Source organism: Lycium barbarum, chromosome 12, assembly GCF_019175385.1.
Source record: "Lycium barbarum isolate Lr01 chromosome 12, ASM1917538v2, whole genome shotgun sequence".
Classification (NCBI taxonomy): Eukaryota; Viridiplantae; Streptophyta; class Magnoliopsida; order Solanales; family Solanaceae; genus Lycium; species Lycium barbarum.
Genome location: NC_083348.1, coordinates 19,090,864 through 19,117,190, shown reverse-complemented (window position 1 = coordinate 19,117,190; position 26,327 = coordinate 19,090,864).

Sequence of the window (26,327 nt, the reverse complement as noted above, 5' to 3'; positions counted from 1 at the left end):
TTTATATAAAGAGGACCCAAGTTCATTTTTCTCAATTCTCGCCTTCTCCCCACTTCATGAGACCTCTAGAATACTCCATACACCTTATTAACATAAATTCAAGAGAGATCAAAGATTTATCATCAAAACCAAGAGAATCAAGGGTAGAGAAGATTACTAGGGTTTGTGGAAGCCAAGGATTCCTTTTGTATTGAAGTTGGGGTTTTTCTCAAGTGGAGTATTTTCATCCAAAGGCCATTCCTACATAATCAAAAGTGAGTTTTACATCTATTTCATGTAATTACAAGTATTAAGTGGTTGAAAGACTTGGATTAGAGAAACAGGTAGAGTGTGGAGCCGAAATGTGGAAATAAGGACATTCTTGAATAGTAACTTTACTTGAATCATAGTTCTTGATATGCCATGAGTATAATCTTGTTGTGAATGATACAAATGACGTTAAAGAATTATCATATGAGAATGAATATGGTGTTGTGTTGTAGCTATATGTTATGTCTCGTGTTTTCGTATAAGTGGAAATCGAGAAATAATTAAGATTTGTGCCTTATGAGGAAATATTTTGATTTTAGTAAATATGACTATGTTGGTTATGGGATCATTAATGTTAAGACATCGGGGAAGGCCGAGGGTAAATTTGGAATTTCGGAAATTAGTTTCGGGAATTATAAAACGGGACTTTTAATGAATTGGGCCAAGAAAAATTGAACCACAATTGAGGCCCAAGAAGAAAGGGTTGGCCGGCCAAAGGCCAAGGCCCAAACCCAATTTTAAGAGTCATGTGCTATGCACATGACCTCTATATGGATATATACCAATGTAATCCTTAGCAATTATCAAGATCAACACAAAAAAATTGAGCAACTCCACTAAATAGAGCTCTCGGCCGAATAAGAGAAAGGAAAAGAAAAAAAAATTCTAGCCTTTGTTTTTGATCCAAAAATCTCGTTCTTTCCATAATTGTAGTGTACTCAAGACGCTCTTCAACGTGACACAATTTATTTGACGGAAGAATCACGTTTGCGGAAAGTCGGAATTTCAAGTAAAGGTAAGAATTTTGCCCTTTTAATGTTATGGAATTTGTATGAATATGATAAGGATTGAGAATAGACGAGAATTTCGTAGTTTTGATGTGTGTATGAAGCCGTGGGTGTGTGTGTATATTGCATGTTGGCCGTGAGCCCTAGGAAGAAGAAAGTGGTGTGAATTGATCTTGTTTAGTTGGTATAATGTGTTGTTGTGATCTTTATGTCGTAAATGATCGATTGATGAATAAAATTGGCATTGGAAAATGATTTCGGACATTATCGGAAAGCGTATACCTTTGGTATCATTGTGTATATCATTGTATATTTAGGGTGTTAAAGACTTTAAATATGAATTTATAGTTGATGTTAATGAAGTCGGAATGAAACGACGCAAGTTAGAATGTTTGTTGTAAGTTTTGGTGTTTTGGGAGAATTATAGAAAGTAATGGATTCTGGGCAATTTCGTGTATGGCTTGGAATGTATTTTGAATGTGATGGCATCATCTTGAATGAGTGAATGAATACAATAATATGGATATAGATTTGGAATTTTGAAGTTTGAATGAAAAATTTCCAACTTGTGTAGTAAGGTAGGTTTTTGAAGTTTGAATATGGTTTATATTGTTGAATGATGTTTGGGTTGTTGTTGTTGATGTATTTTGGACCGAGCTAAGTCTCGGGGATGTTAGATTTATAGGGGAAATGCTGCCGAAATTTTGGTAGGAAAAAAAAAATGAAGTTAAAGGCATTCTTAAGCCTAAGAATCTCAATTGGTAACTTTGACCATTTGCAGATTTCAGACGAAACGGGACTTGACTTTTGGGAGAGCGTAAGTTGTCTGTAAGGTATGTAAAGCTTCCCACTCCTTTGTTTGGCATATCTTAGTATGATAGGCGAATATGAGAACTTCCGGAGCATTCCTGCTCCTCGAAACCCGATCCACAGAAAAGTTACTATTCATTCAATTCAATTGAAGCCTAAGGGCTCTATTTTGGCTAGAATGCCACCACTCGTCCGAAACCTATCGAAATGTGGTCGGGTAACTTAGAAATGATTATGTGTGACCCTTTGGCCTATAAATGTTCAGAAAATATGTTCGCCACCTCAATTTGACTCGAGGTGGGCCCGCTAACCCCGATACGCCCTATTTGCCTTATTGGGCTATCTTTGTGAATAAAGTTGGATATGATACTTTCGATTTTGGAACTCCCTCCTATTAGATATATTTGGAATATTATGATATGCTAAGTTACGTTTTGAGCCATACGTACCATTTTGGAAACTTTTGTGAAACGGATCTTTGTATCGACTAAGTATTAGCTTATTTTGTGCTATGGAACGATTTGTAAAACTATTATGTTTTGAAAGACTATTTTGAAGTATGATTTGCATTTGTTTGCTCACGACTCCGCTCGTGCCTTATTATGACTTCGTTCACCGGTTCCCGGGCCGGTTATGATTCGTGCGCCTTACGATAATTCGGCCGTATGCTGTGTTACGGTTCCCGAGGCTTCGCCATAGGGCCGGGTTCCGTTTGGAGTTATGCTGTGATATGGCTCGTGATGCGATACGCTCACCTATGTTTGTGTTTGTGTTCGGGGATACGGAGATTTGAAGCCTTCTGGTGTTATGCTGTGTGTGGCGCCAGCGTCGGAGTGGCGACCACGTTCTTAAGCGTTTGCATGATTTCTTTTGCATTATGTATACGTATATGATTTTGATACGGATTTTGACATCCTGATTTGTACTCCACTTTGTTAACTGATTTGCTTTCAGTTTTGATCCATATTTCTGTACTCCGTGCTTTACATACTCAGTACATATTTCGTACTGACCCCCTTTCTTCGGGGGCTGCGTTTCATGCCCGCAGGTGCAGATATTGGTGATCCTCCACAGTAGGCTTCCCTCTTTGCTATTTCGGAGTACTCCTTCTTGACTCGGAGTCCACCTTTGGTACAGACTTCTTTTGCTATGTATATATTCTGTACATTTGACTATTTGGGTACGGCGGGGCCCTGTCTCGCCATATGTCTTTGTTTTGAATTCGTAGAGGCCTGTAGTCATATATGTGGGGCGAGGGTCCTATGTATGTTTGTTTGATTTTGTTTTCTGGTCTTACAGCGGTCAGTTTGTTATGATGGCCCCAAATGGCCCTTATGCTTACGTTTGCACTTTTGACCGGCGATGTCTATTCCGCCGCTCAGTTTGTATTTGATATGGCATTTTGATTTGGTGCGACCGCTTAAGACATGTTTTGATATAAATTACGTTTGATATGATTTCGTAAAATTCGGAAATAAGTTTGGATTTGATAATGAATATGTGATTCGGTCTGGGTACCCAGGTAGGGTGCTAGTCGCGGCCCACGGGGCTGGGTCGTGACACTATAGTTGTGGATGATTTGAAAGAGAAGTGTGAGGATTGGATAATGTTTAACTTGAAGAAGTTTATTGATTATGATATTATGGGTGTTGTTATTAATGCTTGGGAGTTGTTTGTTATATGGAGAATGTTGTTGAAACAAAGGAAATGCTGCCCAATTTTCGTTAGCTCTTAGTTGCTTTAGTTTAGACTCAAACATGTTTCGAATGATCTAACCTTAATACGAATTCCCTTGAATGTAGAATCGTGAACTCGGAAGGAAAGCGCTTAGTTGGTAGAGTAAAGAGGCGTAAAGGTAAGTAAGGTTAGTCCCCTTCTTTCAAAGGCATGAATTCTATATTATGTTTCCTTTTTATATTTCCATGATCTTCTTACATCCCAAAAGCTGAAAGTCAAAGACTCTTAAGAGCTTCTTATGTGAAAGAGATGAGATATGTTCTATGATAATGATGATGATGATGATGCTATCATGAGCTTGATAATGCTTTCTTTATGATTTCATTGGTGTTAATTCTTGTTGTTGTCTCACCTCATGATATTAGTTCCTTCAAGGTGAGGCATAGTGATGATGATTAGTCCATAATGTACTCGGAAGTTCCCGACCTTACGTCACTCCGATAGAGTTACAGCTTTTACTTGAGCTTTCAAGCATGCTTCATATTACGTATATGTAAGATTACACCACGCCTATTTGGCTGGGCAATCACCAATATGCTGGGCATAAGTGGGCAGCTACGATGATGATTACACCGTGCCTACATGGCCGGGCAGACACCACTAGTGGGCGGCTTGAGATGTTTACCCCAGACGCGGGCTAATTGTTATACCCCGTATTTTTGTACGTCAAATTATTCATAAGCTAATCGACATAAGTTAAGGACGGGATTATTTTTGGATATGAAATAGGAATTTTTAATTCTCAATTTTAATTAGTACACAAATTGCTTATAAATTTTATTTAGTGTAGAAATATTATTGGATATTAGGGACTAATTAATTATGATTAGATTATTAAGTAGGGATTAGAAATTAATTAAAATTAATTAAGTTTATTATAATTTGTGGGCCCCACCCGTAATAAAAAAAAAGATAAATCAAGAAATCAAATTGGTGAGTCATAAGGGGGGGGGGGGGGGGGGGGCACGTGTCCATTTGAGGGGCACCATATATAGATAGTTGGATGATGAACAAATTAGCAAGTTAATTTCATTTCACAAGTTAAAAAAAAAATAGAAGAGAAAGAACATTTCCATGGCTACCAAGCTCTCGGCCAGCCATGGTTGTTGAGCAAAAATATTTTGTTGCTCATATTGATTAAGTTCCAAGTGATTTGCAAGTTCAAGGAGGTGATAGCAACATGGATATTGAATTGAAGAAAAAGAAATAGTGAAATTGGAGCAAATAAGTGTAGAAATTCCTCCAAGTAAATTAAGGTAAGATTTTATTATTTTGTGGTATAATTGTATTAATGGTGTTGTAATGGAAGGATTAAAATTAGATTGGATGAAATTGGAAGTAAGAAATTGCATGAAATCGTTGATATTAAGAGCTGTAGTTTTTATATGGAATTGTTGAGTTGAAAGGATTAAAAGTATGATTTATGTTCGTATGTTGTTGTTCGTGTTGTGGTCGTGTTGTCATTGATGTGGATTCTAAATTTGGAAGAAAGAAGTGTATAACGTATCGTATACAAAGCGTATGTTGGTTTGCTTGGTGTATAATCTTAAAACGTTAATGATTTGGATTGGAAAAGGATTAAGAAGGGTTGTTGGATTGTTTGAGTTGTTTATAGGACGAATTGTAAGGGTTTTATATGCATATCTCTATTGCTGTCATTGTTGGTATTGCTGTGATAACAGGAGGTTAATTGGAAGTTCGGGTTAGGCGAGTATATAGGGGAAATGCTGCCCGATTTCCGTTAAGTTCTTAACTAGTGAAAATCCTAATCAAGAAAGTATGAATTAAAGAATGAGTCCTATAAGTGATTGGTTACAGATTTATAAGCTAGGAAGTATAGTTTACTAACGATAGCGTTACTTTCATATTAAATAGGCTAAAGGGGCGACGAAGCGAACTTGATTACGATTAACCTTTAACAGGTATGTAAAGTTATCCTTTCTTTCTTTTTGGGCATGATCTTTATGAAACAACAGACGACGTGTATATGATTCCAAAGAGGTTCCTATTCTTAGAGCCACTAGGATGGCTAATGTTCTTGATTCCCAGAACTTACTTTATTATGTCTTGATACGTATTTCTGAAGTTCTATTTGATATGTTCCCTAGTAACAATCGAAGCATACTTGATATGACAATTGTCTTGATTGTCAAATGATGGTTCATTTTGATTATTCCATTGAGTCTCAGATATGATTTAATTTGCACATGGTTGCTCACTACTCTGCTCGTGCATGCCTCAATACGTCTTTCACCGAGTCCCGGGCCGGGTATGTTATCGTGCACAATTTCACTGCATTATTCACTGAGTCCCTCACTAGAGGGCCGGGTACGGTATATATATATATATATATATGATATGATGATGGCGGCCAGGATGGTATATGATGACTTTATTCACCAAGTCCCATAATGGGCCGGGTATGATATATGATATTAATATGCATGATTTATGGTTCAAAAGGCAAGCGTTTTGGTATTCTGGATGTTATACTTGTCTCCTGTACTCCCTATTTCAATTGTGATCCTCTTTACTGTATTTCATGCTTTGTATACTCAGTACATATTCCGTACTGACCCCCTTTCTTCGGGGGGCTGCGTTTCATGCCCGCAGGTACAGATAGTCGGTTGGTGACCCTTGAGCATAGGACTTCTACTCAGCTATCTTGGAGAGCTCCGTTGTTCCAGAGCCTAGACTTTTGGTACATATCTTATGGTGTATATATATATATATATATATATATATATATATATATATATGTTTATCCAGGGGTACGGCGGGGGCCCTGTCCCATCATATTTCGCTATCAGTATTCTTAGAGGTCTGTAGGCATATGTGTGGGTTGTGTATAAGTTCTGTTCAGCTGTGTCTATACGATGTGCTATGATATGATGTTCGTCTGTAGTGGTAATCTTGTCGGCTTGCATATGATATTGATATGTCATGGCAGCCTTGTCGGCTTGCGTAACATTTTATGATTTGATTAGTTGTGACACCTCAGAAGTCAGTTTATCTATATATATATATATATATATAGATATATATATATATACGACGACGTTATGAACCTCAGAGTTCTTTTGCAAGTTTCCATATTGTTCATAGTTTCAATTTGGCTATATCTAATAGGTACGTATATGAGTGTCCAGCTCGGGCACTAGTCATGGCCCACGGAGTTGGGTCGTGACACTAATGATGATCACACTGTACCTATATGGTCGGGCAATTTATATATATGTATACATGATATGATGTTTCCTTTTGTTAGCATGCATGATTCCGCCTTAAGAGGCAATCAGTTGCAGGTTATCCTTTCACCTTATGTTCTCTCATTTCCTTATTATGGTTGTTATGCATGCCTTACATACTCAGTACATTGTTCGTACTGATGTCCTTTTATTTTATGGACGCTATGTTCATGCCCACAGGTAGACAGAGAGATGGACCAGACACTTTGGAGCCTTATCAGCAATTGTACAGGAGCACCCCACTACTCCGGAGGTGCAGCCTATTGGTATATTCTTTTGCGTACATATTTGGCATGGCGGGGTCCTGTCCCGTCCTTATGATTACAGTGTTCCAGTTAGAGGCTCGTAGATACATATGTGTGGGTAGTAGATGCTTGGAGAGATATTCGAAGTCCGTTTCTTGATAAGTTTTGTGTTGAGAATGATGTACGTTCAGGTTGAGTATGATAGATAGCATGATGGGTGGTGCTTGGTAGTCAGCTCCGCGTACCCGTAATGGCCCACTAGTTGGGTTGTGACAATTGTTGTTCGGCCTTCGAGGCAGGTTATGGTTTACCCTATGGTGTGACTGTGTTTAGCGAAGCATATATTTAGATGATATTGTCGGAGAAAGCATGTAAACCTTCGGGTATGAAGTTGGGTCGGATATTGTCTTAGGTTGGGCCCTGTTGTGTGATTGGGGCTAGCCACCCCGTTGTGTTGTGACTTTATTTATTCTATTGTTGTTGGCTTGATTCCACGTAGTGATAGCAATATTTGCGACTATTGATATATCTTGATCATGATATCGTAGTATCTTGCTTGTTGACATTTGATACGAAGATAGTGTTCTATATGACTGGTGTAATCTTTCATGATATTATTGGCATACCCATGCTTGGTACGTGTGATATTGATCTGATTATTGATGTTGACTCATACATTGGCTTTATTCTCTTCCTTCATGACATATTGTTGATACATTGATGATACTTAAGGAAACACTGTGATGGGCTGGGCTCAGTTTGTATGAGAGTGACGTGAGGTCCGATATCCGATGGTTGTCCCGAAATCGTGGTTGAGTAGTAGCGGCTGCCGAGGTTTGTGCCGGAACCGTGAGGTATATGGACTCCGCAGGTCCCCCATGGGATGTGCTGATGAAAATCCTCCGTGGGAAAAGATCCGGAGTCTCGTTCGGCCGTTAGGCAAAGATCTGGAACGAGTGGTACATTGGACTTCGCGAGTCCCCATGGGTTGTGCTACCGAGATGTGGATACTTCCGTCCGGAGTATATGTGTACACAGCATTGAATTTGCATTCTTACATTATCGCATAGTATTGCATTATGGTTTATATTGTGATGTTCAAGAGATATACTTGTGTTATTTGGATTCAGATTGGATATATTGAGACTTGGCACACTTGGGTTTAGATGCTACCTCCTAGGTGATGACGTGTATTAGGTTCTGACTTATACTTGATGATTTATCCGCTTATCTTACTTTATTTTCTGAATTATATTAGCTATACTTGGTCGGCCTATGATACCTACCAGTACTGTGGTTTTGTACTGACCTGCACTTGCTGCATTCTTTTATGAATGCAGAATTTCATGTTGGATCTACTTTTATTTCTCGTGGCTGATAGTCGCTTCGAGATTTGCTTAGAGTCTATAGGGTGAGCACGAGCCGTCCGCTGCCTTGAAGATTCTTCTTTATTTATATCTTATTTTCCATTCTGAGACATATCAGACTTGATGTTTTATTGACATTCGAGACTTGTATATTTCTAGCTAGATGCTCTTGTATGGATTAGACAAGACTCTGGGGTGTATTTCCTTATTTCCGCACTTTTTCTATATTATTATCGTCACACTTACGTGAAGTATTATCTTTCGCTTATTTAATTAATTATTTATGTTTTTAGTATCGTTGGGTTGAGGGTTCGCTTATCGAGGTGGGAAAGGTAAGTGCCCGTATGACTCAGCTAAATTGGGTCGTGACAAAAACATGTCTAAGGAATTCATACTGTCTGAAATAAATAACATCAATGTTTGGAATGGAAATAGACATTCGATAAAGGAAGATCTCTGGGCGGCCTGACATGGATAGAAGCTCACCCTCAATCTGTCAGCAAATGGCCTCAAGCTAAATATGAGGTCAAGTAGCAGACTCTGGATCACAATTTGCACTCAACAGAATGCAACAGGATTATATTAGTACAAACACTATATACTGGTAGATATCATAGGTCTACTAAGATTAGTATCATGCGTGAATCATACAATCAATAAAATAGACAGACTAGTCAACAACACATAACCAGATAGCCAACACCAAGTAAATCAATGGTATTAATAAATCAGGTCCATCAATGATATTATCAATCAAGTCCACCAATGATATTAACAATCAAGTCAACCAATGTTATTATCAATCAAGTCAACCAATGATATTAACAATCAAGTCAACGGAAGCAAGCAATCGAATAAACCTCCCAACAAAATTCTCACTTACTCAGTCACTGATCACTCATGTACATACATGCTAATTGGTGTCTTTGCCCAATAGCTATGCCCTGCAGGGGTCCCATGGTGTCCATGTACTACTCGCTCCAAAAATGACCTCGGATCACGAGCCCATAATCTAGGTCACATCCTCACCCCTGTCAAATGTGCCTTTTCATATATATATATATATATATATATATATATATATATAGATCACAACATATATATATATATATAGTCACATCACTTCCAATGATCAATTATCAAGTATTATCTCATTTTCATCAAGAAGATCATATTAACTCACCACAATTGTCATCAAAATATAGATCACAACACATCGAATAAGGGAATTAAGACCGCATTATCACTCAATCAATAGCATATAGGAATTCCAACCACACATTGTGCCCGAAGACTAGACATGCTTTCCTTTATCAATCTCTTAACACATACAATCAACTAATTAAAGTCTAACTTAAGTAAACCATAACCTACCTCAACTGTAGAGCTAGAACAATTCGAATCACTCCGCTATAGCTTTCCCTTCTGTAATGCCTCAGAACGCTCAAAGTCTAGCAATTAAGATGCTAAATAAGCACAATCCCTCTAGTCAACAATATCAATTCAATAAACACCCTCCCACTTTACCCTTTTCTAATAGGTGAATACTTACTAGGTGTAAATCATCCTAACATTGTCCTTAGCAACCACAAGTTATCAATTCATAAGGTTATTCATTCAAGTTATCTCTTACAAGCAATTTCTATGGTCAAGCTACCATCTTTATGAACCCTAAGTCTCAATTCACTTAGTTCATGTCTCTAACGATTCAATTCTTGATTAGAAAATGATAACCCAAGACTTTAGATGATAATCACATAATAATATTTATAACCCATCCACTATTGAAGGTTTATTAAGTTTTAGGGTTACTAGTCTCAATTCACCATTGTAGACCCATTAGAATGATGATAATCTTGGAGATGAATGTGTAATGAAGGAAGAGAGGGTTAAGACTTACCTCTCAAGAATATTCTTGCCATAACCTTAGAATTTCTCCCTAGGTCCTCCTTGGAAACTGTGTTGGAGTTTTATGAATAAAGAATTCAGACCAAGTATTTAAAAACACGATTCACTGTTCTCGTCAACCGGTGCGGCGGTTGTTCTGTCACTGCAAAGGTCTCGCTATAGCGGGCAAGGGCCCACTATAGTGGACCTCCACTAATTGCTCATTTCCGCTGTGGCGAGCATGGACCCACCATAGTGCAACCGCTGTAGCGGTCCAGTGTCCGCTATAGCAGACACGCCCCTTTCCCTTTCTCTCGCAGCAGCGATCGGTCTGTCGCTACCACGGTCTCACTGTAGCGGGACTTTGTTCGCCACAACAATAACCCAAACAAGTGAGCTCGGTTTTTCTCACCAGTTTTCCACTCTACCAAACAACACTTCCTCTGAGGCCTCACAAACACAAAAAAAATATGTACCTTAATGTAAAAACACCATGCGGACTCACCCGTGGCCTTGGAATCCCCTACGGAGGTCTAATTTCCTACGTCACCCCCCAATGGACTCAATACAATCAAACAATAATCAGAAACAAGCCAACTTTTAATTTCTTAGTGTAACGACTCTTCCGGTCGTTATGGGAAATGTAGGATCACCCCACCAAGTGTAACCTTTCCAAGGGTAGAACGAACCAGTAGAAACTCAATCGTGTAAGCTTGTGAGCTGAAACTTGACTTGTTTGTGGTTGTTACTTGATTTCCTTGAGTCCGTTGGGGGTTGCGTAGAAAATTAGAACTCCGTTGGGAATTCTGAGGCCACGGGTGGATTCGTAGGGTGTCATTAGGTGAGTTTTATATTCATTCCATGTTATTAAAAGTATTTGGTTGTTGAATAACTTGGATGAGGGAAGAATGTAGAAGATGGAGTTCAAATATGGATTTAATGATATTTTTGGGTAGTAACTTAACTTGAGTCATAATTCTTAGTATGCTATGAGTATAATCTTGTTGTGGGTGGTACTAATGATGTTGAGGAAGTATTATATGTAAATGAATATGGTGTTGTGTGGTAATTATTGTTGTGGATGACTTTGAAAGGGAGTTTTGGTAATTGAACAATGCTTAACTTGAAGAAGTCTATTTATTATGGTACTATGGGTGTTGCTATTGATGTTTGGGAGTTGTTTATTATATGGAGAAAGTTAACGAAATGAGGGGAATATTGCCCAAATTCCGTTAACTCCTAGTCGCTTTAGTTTAAACTTAAGCATGTCTTCAATGACCTAACCTTAGTACGAACTCTCTTGAATGTAGAGTCGTGAGCCTGGAAGGAGAACTTTTAGTCATTAAGAGGACACAAAGGTATGTACGGCTAACCCTTTCTTTTAAAAGGCATGATTCCTATGCAAAGGTTCCATATATGCTATCCATGTTACCCTTACTCCTAAAACGCGAGAAGTCCATCATTCTGAAGATCCTTATGATGACTCCATGTTTAGTGATACCAAAGCCTAAAGTTCTAGATTTTCCCATGATATGATTGAGCTTACTATATAACTCTTGATTACATTCATGACAATTGGCCCCACCTTATGTTATCGTTCCTTCAAAGTGAGACAAAATAGTGATGATTATTATGATGATGATTAGGATGATGGTTTCCATTCTAGAAAAGCCAAAGCTTAAAGTTCTTAAAGGTTTCATGATATTATTGAGCTTGTCACATGATTACCAACTTTATCTATTATTGTTGATCTCACCTTATGATAGTTGTTCCTTCAAGGTGAGATATAGTGATGGTGATGATTCCATAATGACACATCAGAGGTTAACGACCTTACGTCACTCTGATAGAGTAGTAGCATTTTGTTTGGGCTCTCATGCATGCTCGGTGCGATTATAAATATATATATGGATCGGGTCGTACGTCCCTCGGCACTATTATAAATATATATATGGATCGGGCCGGACGTTCCTCGGCACTACTATAAATATATATGGATTAGGTTGTACGTTCCTCGGCACTATCATAAATATATATATGTATATGGATCGGGTCGTACGCTCCTCGGCATTATTATAAATATATATATATATATATATATATATATATATATATATATATATATATATATATATACATAGATCGGGTTGTTCGTTCCACAACAATATACTACATATTTATACATATGGACGATATTTTGAAAAGATAAGTTAAAGCATGCATGATATCCGCCTTAAGAGGCAATCAGATGCTCAGGTTATCTCTTTATCTCCTGCTCCTTATATCTTTATTATGTTGTTATTCATGTCTTACATACTCGGTACATTATTTGTACTGACGTCCCTTTCTTGTGGACGCTGCGTTCATTCCCGCAGGTAGATAGGGAGACGGTCCAGATTCCTAGGAGCTAATTCAGGGGACTTACAGCAACACTCCACTACTCTGGAGTTGCATCTTATTGGTATATTCTTTTTGTCACGACCCAACCCCGTGGGCCGCGACTGGTACCCTAACTGGGTACCCATACGTACCTACCTGATCGAATTCGAATCATACAGATTTTTTTTTTTTTGTGAAAACAGAAGTTACCGAAGTAGGCTGATACAGATACGGCACGCGCGCAAACATATATATATATATAGCTAAACATGCAGACATTTACAGGTAAGCCGATAAGGCTAACATACAGACGAAACCCGTAACCCACACATCTATCTACAGGCCTCTACAGACATACAGAATCATATGACGGGACAGGGCCCCGCCGTACCCAGAATTTCCATACATACAGAACATACGGAAGAACAGAAGATATATACCAAAAGTATATGCTCCGGATCGAAGGAGCTCTTCAAACAGCAGAGTCAGAAACCTACGCTGGCGGCGTATCACCTGGTGCGTCTGTACCTGCGGGCATGTAGCGCAGCCCCCGAAGAACGGGGGTCAGTACGAAAAATGTACCGAGTATGTAAAGCAGAAATATAACAGATATAATCATAGTCCGAACCGGAGTCACAGAAATATAACGGACAGAACCATAAATCAGACTGACGAACAGAGTCATGATCCAGACAGACATACAGAATCGTGTTCCATACAGATAAATAGAATCATGGTTCGGACAGACAGACGGAATCATAATACGGACAGACGAGCAGAATCAGTATCCATACAGACGTACAGAATCGGAATCCATACGGGCGTACCGAATAAAAATCCATACGGACATACAGAATCAGAATCCATACGAACATACAGACATAGTCGTAATTCAGACGGACAGACAGAAGTATGTCGGACAGAATTATGCATGCAGAGTAGTACAGAGTCATACAGAATCATACAGAGGCATGTGCTTATATAAATACAGATGGCACACGCATACATTCAAACAGATCCCGGCCCTGTCTGGGGGCGCGTTAACAGAACCCGGCCCTCTTAGTACGGGACGCGGTGGACAGACAGAATCAGATCAGATCATATGCCATCCTGGCCGCCATCCCCATACACAGATCATAATATCATACAGACATACAGATCCTGGCCCGCACGCCGAGGGACGCGGTGAACAATGCAGAGAAATATGCACGATAACAGAACCTGGCCCGGGACGCAGTGAAAGAATGCATTGAGACAGACACGAACCGATAAATGAGAAACTACTTACATACAGACTCAACATACAGACTCAATCAAACTGAAGGGTGCCAAACGACGAGCCAAAATCAGAATATCCAGATAGTATGCATAGTACGCGCCTATATCCTAGTTGGGAAGGCACGACAGATTATTATCAGAATCAGATTCTCAGATGTTCAGAAATCATTTTGTAAAAGTTGCATAAAAATGGTCATATCATACACAAAAAAAATAATCCAGAGGTTTTTAGAGAAAATCGGACCAAAACGGAAGTATTTACAATTATACAGAAGGTACCGGGCCTTGTGGGCCTGCCTCGGACCAACTCGAGGCTACATAGGTAAATTATTGCTAATAGACCTTATGAGGTCATCCATAGTCGTTTGGAAGTGTTCCGACTCCGTTTAGGGAAGTTTTGTACAAAAATTCACTTTAAAGGCAATTTGTAAGAAAATAGCTTCAATTGGATTGAAGGAATTGGAGCGGTTTTCCGTCTCGAATTCCGGGGAACGGAGTCGTACTTACGGCTCTTGGCCGAGCCTATCACATCCAGAACATGCCTAGGAACAAAGGGAAATGCTTCACATACCTCGATGGCGCCTTATGCTCGCTTGGCGTCAATCCAAATTTCGTCCAAAATCTGGAAATGGTCAAGTTTACCATTTGTTAGTTTCAAACTTTCAATATTCCAACTTTACACATACTTGCCTACCGAAATTTCGGCAGCATTTCCTCTGTATATAAGACATCCCCGAGACTTAGCTCGGCTCAATTCATCAACACAACAACCCAGAAATGACATCAAAACATCAATAGACATTAAAACATACACTATGGCATCGTTAGCCATCTTTCGACATAACGGAACGTCTTTCGTTTCAAACTTACATTTCCAAACCAAACTCATTATTTTCATATTCATCATCCGTCAAATTCATTACGACATACATCGGAGGCCTCCATACCATTTTCACACAATATTCATAAGATACGCAAACATTCAAACTTTCCGTTAAGTCACTACTTTTCCAATTTTTCCTAACCTTCCACATACAAGTTCATTATACAATTCCATCTTCCAAATTCATCAACAATGATCATAATTTGCCTCTTGATACTTTCATTTCCATTTTTACATAAATCCTAACAAAGTTGCATATTCTCCTACAACAACTTAATAACCATTTTTTTCCAAGATAATAAAGATTGTCATCTTTCCATTCACTTCACCATAACACACTTAGCATGAAAACAATATCAAATTCATATTCCATACTCAACATAGCACCACACGGCCACCTCCTATATTTTCCAATTTTCACTAATCCATTCCACTTTCATTTCTAACACAATTTCCATCATGCTACAACTAAATTACAACATGAATTCAAGCCATCTTAAACATACAATTCATGCATAAATTCGGCCAACATGCATGATTTTCAACTCACAAAATTTCCATGTTTTTCACTCATTCACACATACTACAACATACATATACCATTCATAACATAGCAAAAGCATGAAATCCTTACCTTTCTTCAAGTTCTTCACTTGGAGGTTAAAATTGTTTTCTTGCCACAATACTTATATTAACTTGTAGAGGACCTTGAGCTTAGTACTAATCTCACAAGACTTGGATTTTTAAATCAAAGATTTGGCTCCCAAAATTTTTCTTTCTTTGCTCTTTTCTTTTCTCCTCAAACCCGAATGCTCCCTCTCTCTCTTTTGTTTGTTCTTATTTCCTTTTTCTTGAAGCTTCTCTATACTTATCCATTTTATATAATTTCCCATGGAATTTATTTAATCCATGGGCTTGGATGTGTGGTGGCCGGTTGGGCCTATCCCACTTGGGCCTCATTTTTATTTTATTTTGTTGAGCCCACTTTGGCTATATTTTGCAATTCATAAGGCAAGTTTCCAAAATTCCAATTTTGCCCTTGGCCACCTTTCGTAATTCCACACCATTGTATTCACAACCTACACCTTCATACCAAGTAAGGGTCAATTGTGGCCTTATTCATCACAAGTCAATTTATCTTGAATTTTTCGAATAAGAGAAAATGTCGGATGTAACATCCTCCCCCCCCCCCCCCTTTAGAAACATTCGTCCTCTAATGTTAAATTTACCTTATGGGGCGTCATACTACTTCGGGAGGGTTCTCTTTCTAATTGTCCTTCGTGGACTTTCCGACATGGCTTCTTCACCCACATGAAAGGGTAATTCTTCTCGACAATGATTCAAATGCCTTCATGATTTATTATCTCATACCCCACATAATTATCGGACCATAAACTATATTCTCGTGACAGACGGATGCTTTTCAGGCATTATAGTTAACATCACTTCTTGTCACACTTCTGAGTTCCTTACCACATTATCGAAATCGCACTTCATACCCGATACTTCATACCAAATGGATTCAGAACTAGGACCGGATGCGTAGAAGCATATCGGACGGATTCGTAATCGGAGGCAGACGTACTAAACCGTGGCGGACGGATTCATAGTCAAAGTCAGGGGTACGGAAGTATGTCCGACGAATCTGAGATCGGGGTCAGACGTATGGAGAGGTATCAGACAGATTCGAAATCAGAATCAGACATACAGAAATGTATCATACAGAGTCGTGATCCCAAATCAGACAGACAGAAATGCGTCAGACAGAGTCATAATTAGAATCAGACATACGGAGATGTATCAGACAGACACGTGATCGAAATCAGACGTACAGAGGCACATAAGACAGATTCATATCCGGAGTCAGACATACAGAGGTGTGTCAGACAGATTCGTAATCAGAGTTAATCGTACAGAGATATGTCAGACAGAAACGTATTCAGAATCGATCATACAGAGGTATGTCAACCAGGAACATATTCAGAATCAGACATACAAAGATTTATCAGATTGGAAACATAATCGAGTTCAGAAGTACAGAGACGTAATAGGCAGAGCCTTATCAGAATCGGGAGGGTAGAAGTAAAACAGGTAGAATCTGAGTTAGAATCAGATCACTCCTATTAAGGCTCCAGTGATTTAAGGAAATTTCCATCTATTTGAAAGCTTGTTCGCCGAGTGGTCATACAAATCGTCTTGCGTGTCGCTTATCGACTCTTTCAGAGATTCGGCTTATTCGCACTTCTTATCTTCCATCATTCCTACTATCCATACTCATTTTTTTTTCAGACATCGTCATACCAGACTGAGTTATAATGGAATAGGGGTTTTTCTAGTCCTTGACAACATTTGTGTCCTCACCCCCGCTTCGCTTCATGTATTCGGTTTAGTAAAACCTTTCGTCTATCACAACGTTAGTTGCCGGGACTCGGCTCTTAACCCACATGGGCACCAAACTAAAATCATACACACGCACATACACACATACGGATACCTTTACTACTATCTTACTGGCGAACGTCTCTGACTGTTATTCGAATTCGCTCAATTTCCCGAGCGGTATCGCACCTTTCCTTTTTGCCCATTTAATTCCGCGTCGGTCTGTGTGGCTTTTGTAAAGGCACTAATTACTCCACACATTCTCTTTTCTTTTAGATTACCCCAAATTTTCATTTATATCCATCATACCTACACTTGTGCAAAACTTTGCGTTACTTTCCAGGGGGTCACCCATCCCAGAATTGCTCTGGCTTGAGCACGCTTAACTCCGAAACTTTCATGCATTTCGACGCGTTAGGGCTGATATAATTTCGTCGATCGCCCCGCACGACCTTTGTCACGTAATTTTAGAGCAGATCGGGGTCTTAGCAAATTTTTGGAAAATTGTTTTGTAGCGGGTCCCACCCCCGGCTAAGTCATACAATTACCACATTGCCTTTCTGAATCTTGGTACCTACCAAGTTAACATTTACCTTACTATTTCTAATACCCAGAAGTATAAGATCACGTAATGCAACAAAATACAGAATTATCCATACATACATCTCTCAAAAAGAATCGCTGGCGTACCTGGGCGTGCGCTCGCAGACGCTCCTGGGTCCTGCCGGTCGGTTAAAGCAAACACGCGGTTCGAAGGACCGCTGTAACCAGAAGCTGCACCACGTCCTCTGCCACGACCCGCTGGCGCTGGTACTGGTGTCGGTGCTCCTCGCCCCGTGGGGCGCATGGCCGCCGAAGGAGAAGATGAGCCTGCAACGGACCCAGCAGGCCGGGCTGAACCTGAACTGCCCTTAAGCAGGCACTCTCTGACTCGATGGTCTGGGCTCCCACAAAAATAACAAGCGCCCGTATCGCGATAACACTCCCCCGGGTGGGGTCTCCCACAGTAAGAACATGGGGGTATGGGTGGCCTCGACTGACCGGGACCTCTGCTCACCTGTGGGCCTGGGACTCTGGAGCGCTGTCCCGTGAACTGTGGGGGTGTACTGTAGGCTGGCTGGGACGAATACCTGTTACCCTGCCGCTGGGAAGGCTCACCCTGAAATCCCCCTGAATATCCAGCCGATCTGGCTCTCTTAGGCCGGCCCCTGTCGTAACCCCTATCAGGCCGACGCTCCCTACGTCGGTCCTCCATGCCCTGGGCGTATGCCTGTACCCGGGCTACATGCATCCCTGGCTGAGAAGCCATGGCCAAGCAACCGTCAATCAGATAAGGGTCTAGTCCCATCACATACCTGTGCACCCTATCGGCCATCTCGGCTACTATGGCGGGCGCATACCTAGCCAGTGAGTCGAACTCTAGGCTGTACTCGCGAACACTTCTACCATTCTGTCTCAGGTTCAAGAACCGATCAACCCTAGCTCTCCGTAGCTCTGGTGGTAGAAAATGATCAAAAAAGGCCTTAGTAAACTCGGCCCATACCGCTGGGGGAGCATCGTCACCCCTGGAGAGCTGCCAAGACTCATACCAATTTGCCGCCACCTCATATAATCGATACGAAGCCAACTCCACAGACTCAATCGGCGAAGGCTTAATCAATCGTATTGTACTCTCCATCTTTCTAATGAACTCCTGGGGGTCCTCCTCAGGTTTTGTCCCGGAGAATTCTGGAGGATTACATGTCAAAAACTCACGAGCCCTGGAGCTCTCATACCTGTCCACATGACCACCCCCAAATCCATGCCTGCGAACCTGCTCCGCCATCAATGTGGTCAATAACTGAACCGCATCTCGCATGGCCCTACCCTCCGCCCCTGCCTGTGGAGCTGGAGGCTCGGGCACTGGAACCTTAGGAGCTTGCGGTGAAGCCGTCTCCCGATTAGCAGCTTCTGCTGCTCTGATATCCTCCGGCAAGGGGGGTGTAACAGATCCAGACGACGGGCGCACATCCTCAAGTGCAGGCTGCACACTGGCCCTGGTAACCCTCAGGGCCCGGCTGGTCTCTCCTGTCTCTATCCTCGCCTTGCCCTTCTGGGCAGCTGTTGCCTTCTTCGGAGGCATCACTAAAACATAGCAGATCGTTAGGAGAGGATCATCCTACTAATACAGTTCTATCGCACGATCTAAGAATCCAAAGAAGGGTAACATCCTAAATGCCCTGTAGCTTCCTGTTTATAGATGTGGTGCACAACACATGGATAAACAAGACTCTACTAGACACGGCCTGTAGACATACCGAGGACTAACCGCTCTGATACCACTTCTGTCACGACCCAACCCCGTGGGCCGCGACTGGTACCCTAACTGGGTACCCATACGTACCTACCTGATCGAATTCGAATCATACAGATTTTTTTTTTTGTGAAAACAGAAGTTACCGAAGTAGGCTGATACAGATACGGCACGCGCGCAAACATATATATATATAGCTAAACATGCAGACATTTACAGGTAAGCCGATAAGGCTAACATATAGACGAAACCCGTAACCCACACATCTATCTACAGGCCTCTACAGACATACAGAATCATATGACGGGACAGGGCCCCGCCGTACCCAGAATTTCCATACATACAGAACATACGGAAGAACAGAAGATATATACCAAAAGTATATGCTCCGGATCGAAGGAGCTCTTCAAACAGCAGAGTCAGAAACCTACGCTGGCGGCGTATCACCTGGTGCGTCTGTACCTGCGGGCATGTAGCGCAGCCCCCGAAGAACGGGGGTCAGTACGAAAAATGTACCGAGTATGTAAAGCAGAAATATAACAGATATAATCATAGTCCGAACCGGAGTCACAGAAATATAACGGACAGAACCATAAATCAGACTGACGGACAGAGTCATGATCCAGACAGACATACAAAATCGTGTTCCACACAGATAAACAGAATCATGGTTCGGACAGACAGACGGAATCATAATACGGACAGACGAGCAGAATCAGTATCCATACAGACGTACAGAATCGGAATCCATACGGGCGTACCGAATAAAAATCCATACGGACATACAGAATCAGAAACCATACGAACATACAGACATAGTTGTAATTCAGACGGACAGACAGAAGTATGTCGGACAGAATTATGCATGCAGAGTAGTACAGAGTCATACAAAATCATACAGAGGCATGTGCTTATATAAATACAGATGGCACACGCATACATTCATACAGATCCCGGCCCTGTCTGGGGGCGCGGTAACAGAATTCGGCCCTCTTAGTACGGGACGCGGTGGACAGACAGAATCAGATCAGATCATATGCCATCCTGGCCGCCATCCCCATACACAGATCATAATATCATACAAACATACAGATCCCGGCCCGCACGCCGAGGGATGCGGTGAACAATGCAGAGAAATATGCACGATAACAGAACCTGGCCCGGGACGCAGTGAAAGAATGCATTGAGACAGACACGAACCGATAAATGAGAAACTACTTACATACAGACTCAACATACAGACTCAATCAAACTGAAGGGTGCCAAACGGCGAGCCAAAATCAGAATATCCAGATAGTATGCATAGTACGCGCCTATATCCTAGTTGGGAAGGCACGACAGATTATTATCAGAATCAGATTCTCAGATGTTTAGAAATCATTTTGTAAAAGTTGCATAAAAATGGTCATATCATAGACAAAAAAAATAGTCCAGAGGTTTTTAGAGAAAATCGGACCAAAACGGAAGTATTTACAATTATACAGAAGGTACCGGGCCTTGTGGGCCCGCCTCGGACCAACTCGAGGCTACATAGGTAAATTATTGCTAATAGACCTTATGAGGTCATCCATAGTCGTTTGGAAGTGTTCTGACTCCGTTTAGGGAAGTTTTGTACAAAAATTCACTTTAAAGGCAATTTGTAAGAAAATAGCTTCAATTGGATTGAAGGAATTGGAGCGGTTTTCCGTCTCGAATTCCGGGGAACGGAGTCGTACTTACGGCTCGTGGCCGAGCCTATCACATCCAGAACATGCCTAGGAACAAAGGGAAATGCTTCACATACCTTGATGGCGCCTTATGCTCGCTTGGCGTCAATCCAAATTTCGTCCAAAATCTGGAAATGGTCAAGTTTACCATTTGTTAGTTTCAAACTTTCAATATTCCAACTTTACACATACTTGCCTACCGAAATTTCGGCAGCATTTCCTCTGTATATAAGACATCCCCGAGACTTAGCTCGGCTCAATTCATCAACACAACAACCCAGAAATGACATCAAAACATCAATAGACATTAAAACATACACTATGGCATCATTAGCCATCTTTCGACATAACGGAACGTCTTTCGTTTCAAACTTACATTTCCAAACCAAACTCATTATTTTCATATTCATCATCCGTCAAATTCATTACGACATACATCGGAGGCCTCCATACCATTTTCACACAATATTCATAAGATACGCAAACATTCAAACTTTCCGTTAAGTCACTACTTTTCCAATTTTTCCTAACCTTCCACATACAAGTTCATTATACAATTCCATCTTCCAAATTCATCAACAATGATCATAATTTGCCTCTTGATACTTTCATTTCCATTTTTACATAAATCCTAACAAAGTTGCATATTCTCCTACAACAACTTAATAACCATGTTATTCCAAGATAATAAAGATTGTCATCTTTCCATTCACTTCACCATAACACACTTAGCATGAAAACAAGATCAAATTCATATTCCATACTCAACATAGCACCACACGGCCACCTCCTATATTTTCCAATTTTCACTAATCCATTCCACTTTCATTTCTAACACAATTTCCATCATGCTACAACTAAATTACAACATGAATTCAAGCCATCTTAAACATACAATTCATGCATAAATTCAGCCAACATGCATGATTTTCAACTCACAAAATTTCCATGTTTTTCACTCATTCACACATACTACAACATACATATACCATTCATAACATAGCAAAAGCATGAAATCCTTACCTTTCTTCAAGTTCTTCACTTGGAGGTTAAAATTGTTTTCTTGCCACAATACTTATATTAACTTGTAGAGGACCTTGAGCTTAGTACTAATCTCACAAGACTTGGATTTTTAAATCAAAGATTTGGCTCCCAAAATTTTTCTTTCTTTGCTCTTTTCTTTTCTCCTCAAACCCGAATGCTCCCTCTCTCTCTTTTGTTTGTTCTTATTTTCTTTTTCTTGAAGCTTCTCTATACTTATCCATTTTATATAATTTCCCATGGAATTTATTTAATCCATGGGCTTGGATGTGTGGTGGCCGGTTGGGCCTATCCCACTTGGGCCTCATTTTTATTTTATTTTGTTGAGCCCACTTTGGCTATATTTTGCAATTCATAAGGCAAGTTTCCAAAATTCCAATTTTTCCCTTGGCCACCTTTCGTAATTCCACACCATTGTATTCACAACCTACACCTTCATACCAAGTAAGGGTCAATTGTGGCCTTATTCATCACAAGTCAATTTATGTTGAATTTTTCGAATAAGCGAAAATGTCGGATGTAACACTTTTGTGTACATAAAGGGGCATGCCGGGGTCCTGTCCCGTCCTCATCATTTTTAGTATTCCAGTTAGAGGCTCGTAGACATATGTGGATATTAGATGTCTTATGATCTCTTTAGTGTATGTCTTGTATATTATTTTGTAGCTTCGTGGGCTTATACATTTGTATATATATGTTTTCAGGAGTAACGGAAGACTGTTCCACATTAAGTGTTGTCTTCGGAATTGTATTTATTCAGGATGAGGTAGATGATAAAAGGATAGGTGGTGCTCAGTAGGCTAGCTCCGGGTATCCGTCATGGCCCTCTAGTTGGGTCGTGATAGATTGTTATCCCCTTTGTGGGTCTTTAATGGTGAAATTGAAATATAAACCCTACAATGTTAATAAACTTTCTAAACTTGATGGGTTATGGTTATTATCACTTAGTTATCATCTAAAGGTTGGGTTAGTTTCTCTTAATCATGAATTAAACACTTAGAGTCATAAACTAAGGGAGTGGAGACTTAGGGTTCTATAAAAATGGTGTCTTGATCATAAAAACTACTTGTAATGGGAATATTGACAGAGTGTTGTTATAATTTGATGATTAATGATTACTAAGGCCCTTGATAAGTTGTTTAACACCTAGGAAATCATCCACCCCTTGGAATGGGATAAAGGGAAGGGTATGCTTGCATTGGTACTTGTGATTTGAGTAATTGTGACTCATTGAGCCTTCTATTTCTAGACTTTGAGCGTTCTGAGGCTTTAAGGAAAGGAAAGGCTATAGCAGAGTGACTTGCGTTGTCCCAACTCTATATTGAAGTAGGTTACGGTCTACTTGAGTTAGACTTTGGTTAGTTGATTGTATGTTTGTGAATTCTTTAGGAGAAAGCATGTCTAGTTTTCAAGCATGATATTGTGTGGCTAAACTCCTATTATGTAGGCTTCATGCCACTATTCCTGTGTGTTGATTCTGCAATGAATGTTTTGTGATTAGAAGCTAATATGATCTTCTCGACGGTATTGTGACATGGAATGATGATTTGAGTACTGATATTGAGAAGGTAAGAAACACTGTTCTGTAAATAGGCATGGAAAGGCACATATGTTACCTAGATTATGGGCTCGTGGTCCGAGGTTAGTTCTAGAAACAAGAGGTGCGTTGATATGTCCAGTGTCTGAGGTTCGTTCCGGAGCGGAGGTTTGTGCTCGGGTTTGAGAAGTATTCTGGAATGAGTGGTACATGGACACCATGGGTCCCCTGCAGGTCATGACTACTGAGCAATAACATCAGTTAACATGTGTGTACAGTGAGTGTGGTCATTGTGGAGAACATATTTTCGTTGTGGCTTACGTGTTTGTGATTCTTGGCATTCTTGGTGATTTGATTGTGATTATCTTTGGTTGACTTGCTGTGGTTTATTGATATTCATGTCTATTGACTGGCTTGTTTATTCTATTAATTTTATGAAATATGCATGATACTAATCTTAGTCGGCCTATGGTAGCTACCGGTACATAGTGTTTGTACTGATACTACCTTGGTCCATTCTTTTGAGTACAGATTGTGATACGGAGACTGTTACCCGCCCTCACATCTAGCATGGAGAACGTTTGCAGATAGATTTAAGGTGAGCTTCTACCCATACCAGGCCGCCCGCAGATCTTCTTCTTATGATGTCTTTTCTTATTCTGGACATTATGGATTTATTAGTCAGATTCCATTCCTTAGATATGTTTTAGATTAGAGTCTTGTATGATAACTTTCAGATTTTGGGGATTTTGTGTTATGTCCCGTGTTTTCGCATATTTGGAAATCGAGAAAAATGAATAAGACTTGTGTGTTATAAGAAAATATTTTGATTCTAGATAATATGACTATGTTGGTTGCGAAATTATTGGTGTAAATACATTGGGGAAGGCCGAGGGTAAATTTGGAACTTTGGAAATTAGTTTCGGGAATTACAAAACGGGATTATAATGAATTAGGCCAAGGAAAAATTGAACAAAAATTTAGGCCCAAAGAGGTGGGGTGACCGGCCACTAGGCTTGGTCCAAGCCCACTTTTAAAAGTCATGTGTTATGCACATGACCTTTATGTGGATATATATCAGTGAATTCATTTGGAATTATCAAGAAAAAAAATCATAACTCAACTTTGAGCTCAAAAGCTCACTCGGCCGAACCTCACTTTGCCAACCAAAAAAACAAATCTCCAAGCCTTGATTTTGATCCAAAAGTTTTGTTCTTTCCATAATTGTAGAGTACTCAAGACGCTCTTCAACGGGGTACAATTAGTTTGGTGAAAGGAGCACGTTCGCGGCAAGTCGGAAATTCAAGAAAAGGTAAGAATTTTGCTATTTTAATGTTATGGAATTGGTATGAATGTGTTAAGGATTGAGAATAGACGAGAATTCCGTAGTATTGATGTGTGAATAAAACCGTAGGTGTGTGTATATATGTTGTTGTGGCCGTGACTTATATGGTTTGGAAAGGAAGGCGAATCGAATTCTATTTAGTTCGTTAGTTGCGTCGTTGTGACCTTTATAACGTAAATGAATGTTTAACGAATTGAGTTGGTGTTGAAAATGATTGCGGATTATTATGGGAAAGTATATAATTTCGGTATATTTGTGTATATCGTTGTATAATTATGATATTAAGGCTTTTAATGTGATTTATGGTTGTTGTTAATGAATTTGGAATGAAACAATGCGAGTTAGTACGTTCGTCGTAAGTGTTGATGTTTTGGATGAAATATGGAAAGTAAGGAACTTCTTGAAATTATGTATAGTGTGTGGAATATAATTGGGATGTGTTTGAATGACCTTGAATGGGTGAATGAATACAATAAGGTGAACATTAGTTTGGTATTGTGAAGTTTGAATGAAAGTTTTCAACTTATATAGTAAGGAAGAATATTGAAGTTAAAGTGATTTAGTTGTGGTTTGTGTTGTTTGTGATGTTTGGGTTGTTGTTGATGTATTTTGAGGCGAGCTAAGTCTTGGGGGTGTTAGATATATAGGGGAAATGCTGCCGAAATTTCGGTAGGCAAAAAATGAAGTTAATGGGATTTTTAAGCTTAAGAATCTCTAATAGGTAACTTTGACCATTTGCAGATTCTAGACGAATCGGGATTTGAGTTTGGGGTGAGCATAAGACGTTTATAAGGTATGTAAAGCTTCCCACCTCTTCTTTTGGCATGTCTTAGTATGTTAGGTTGATATCGGAACCCCGGGAGCATTTCCACTCCTCAAAATCCGATCTATAGAATGGCTACTATTCATTCAATTCAATTGAAGCCTAATGTTCCTATTTTGGCTAGAAAGCAATCAAACGTCCGAAACTTATGAAAATGCAATCGGATTGCTTTGAAATCTTTATGTATGATCCTATAGACCCGAAATGCTCATAAATTATGTTTGCCACCTCGACTTGACCCGAGGTGGGCCCGCTAACCCCGAGATGCCTTATTTGTCCTACTAGGCTCTTTTTTTTTTGAAGCTTCGATAAAGAATCTTCGAATTTGGAAT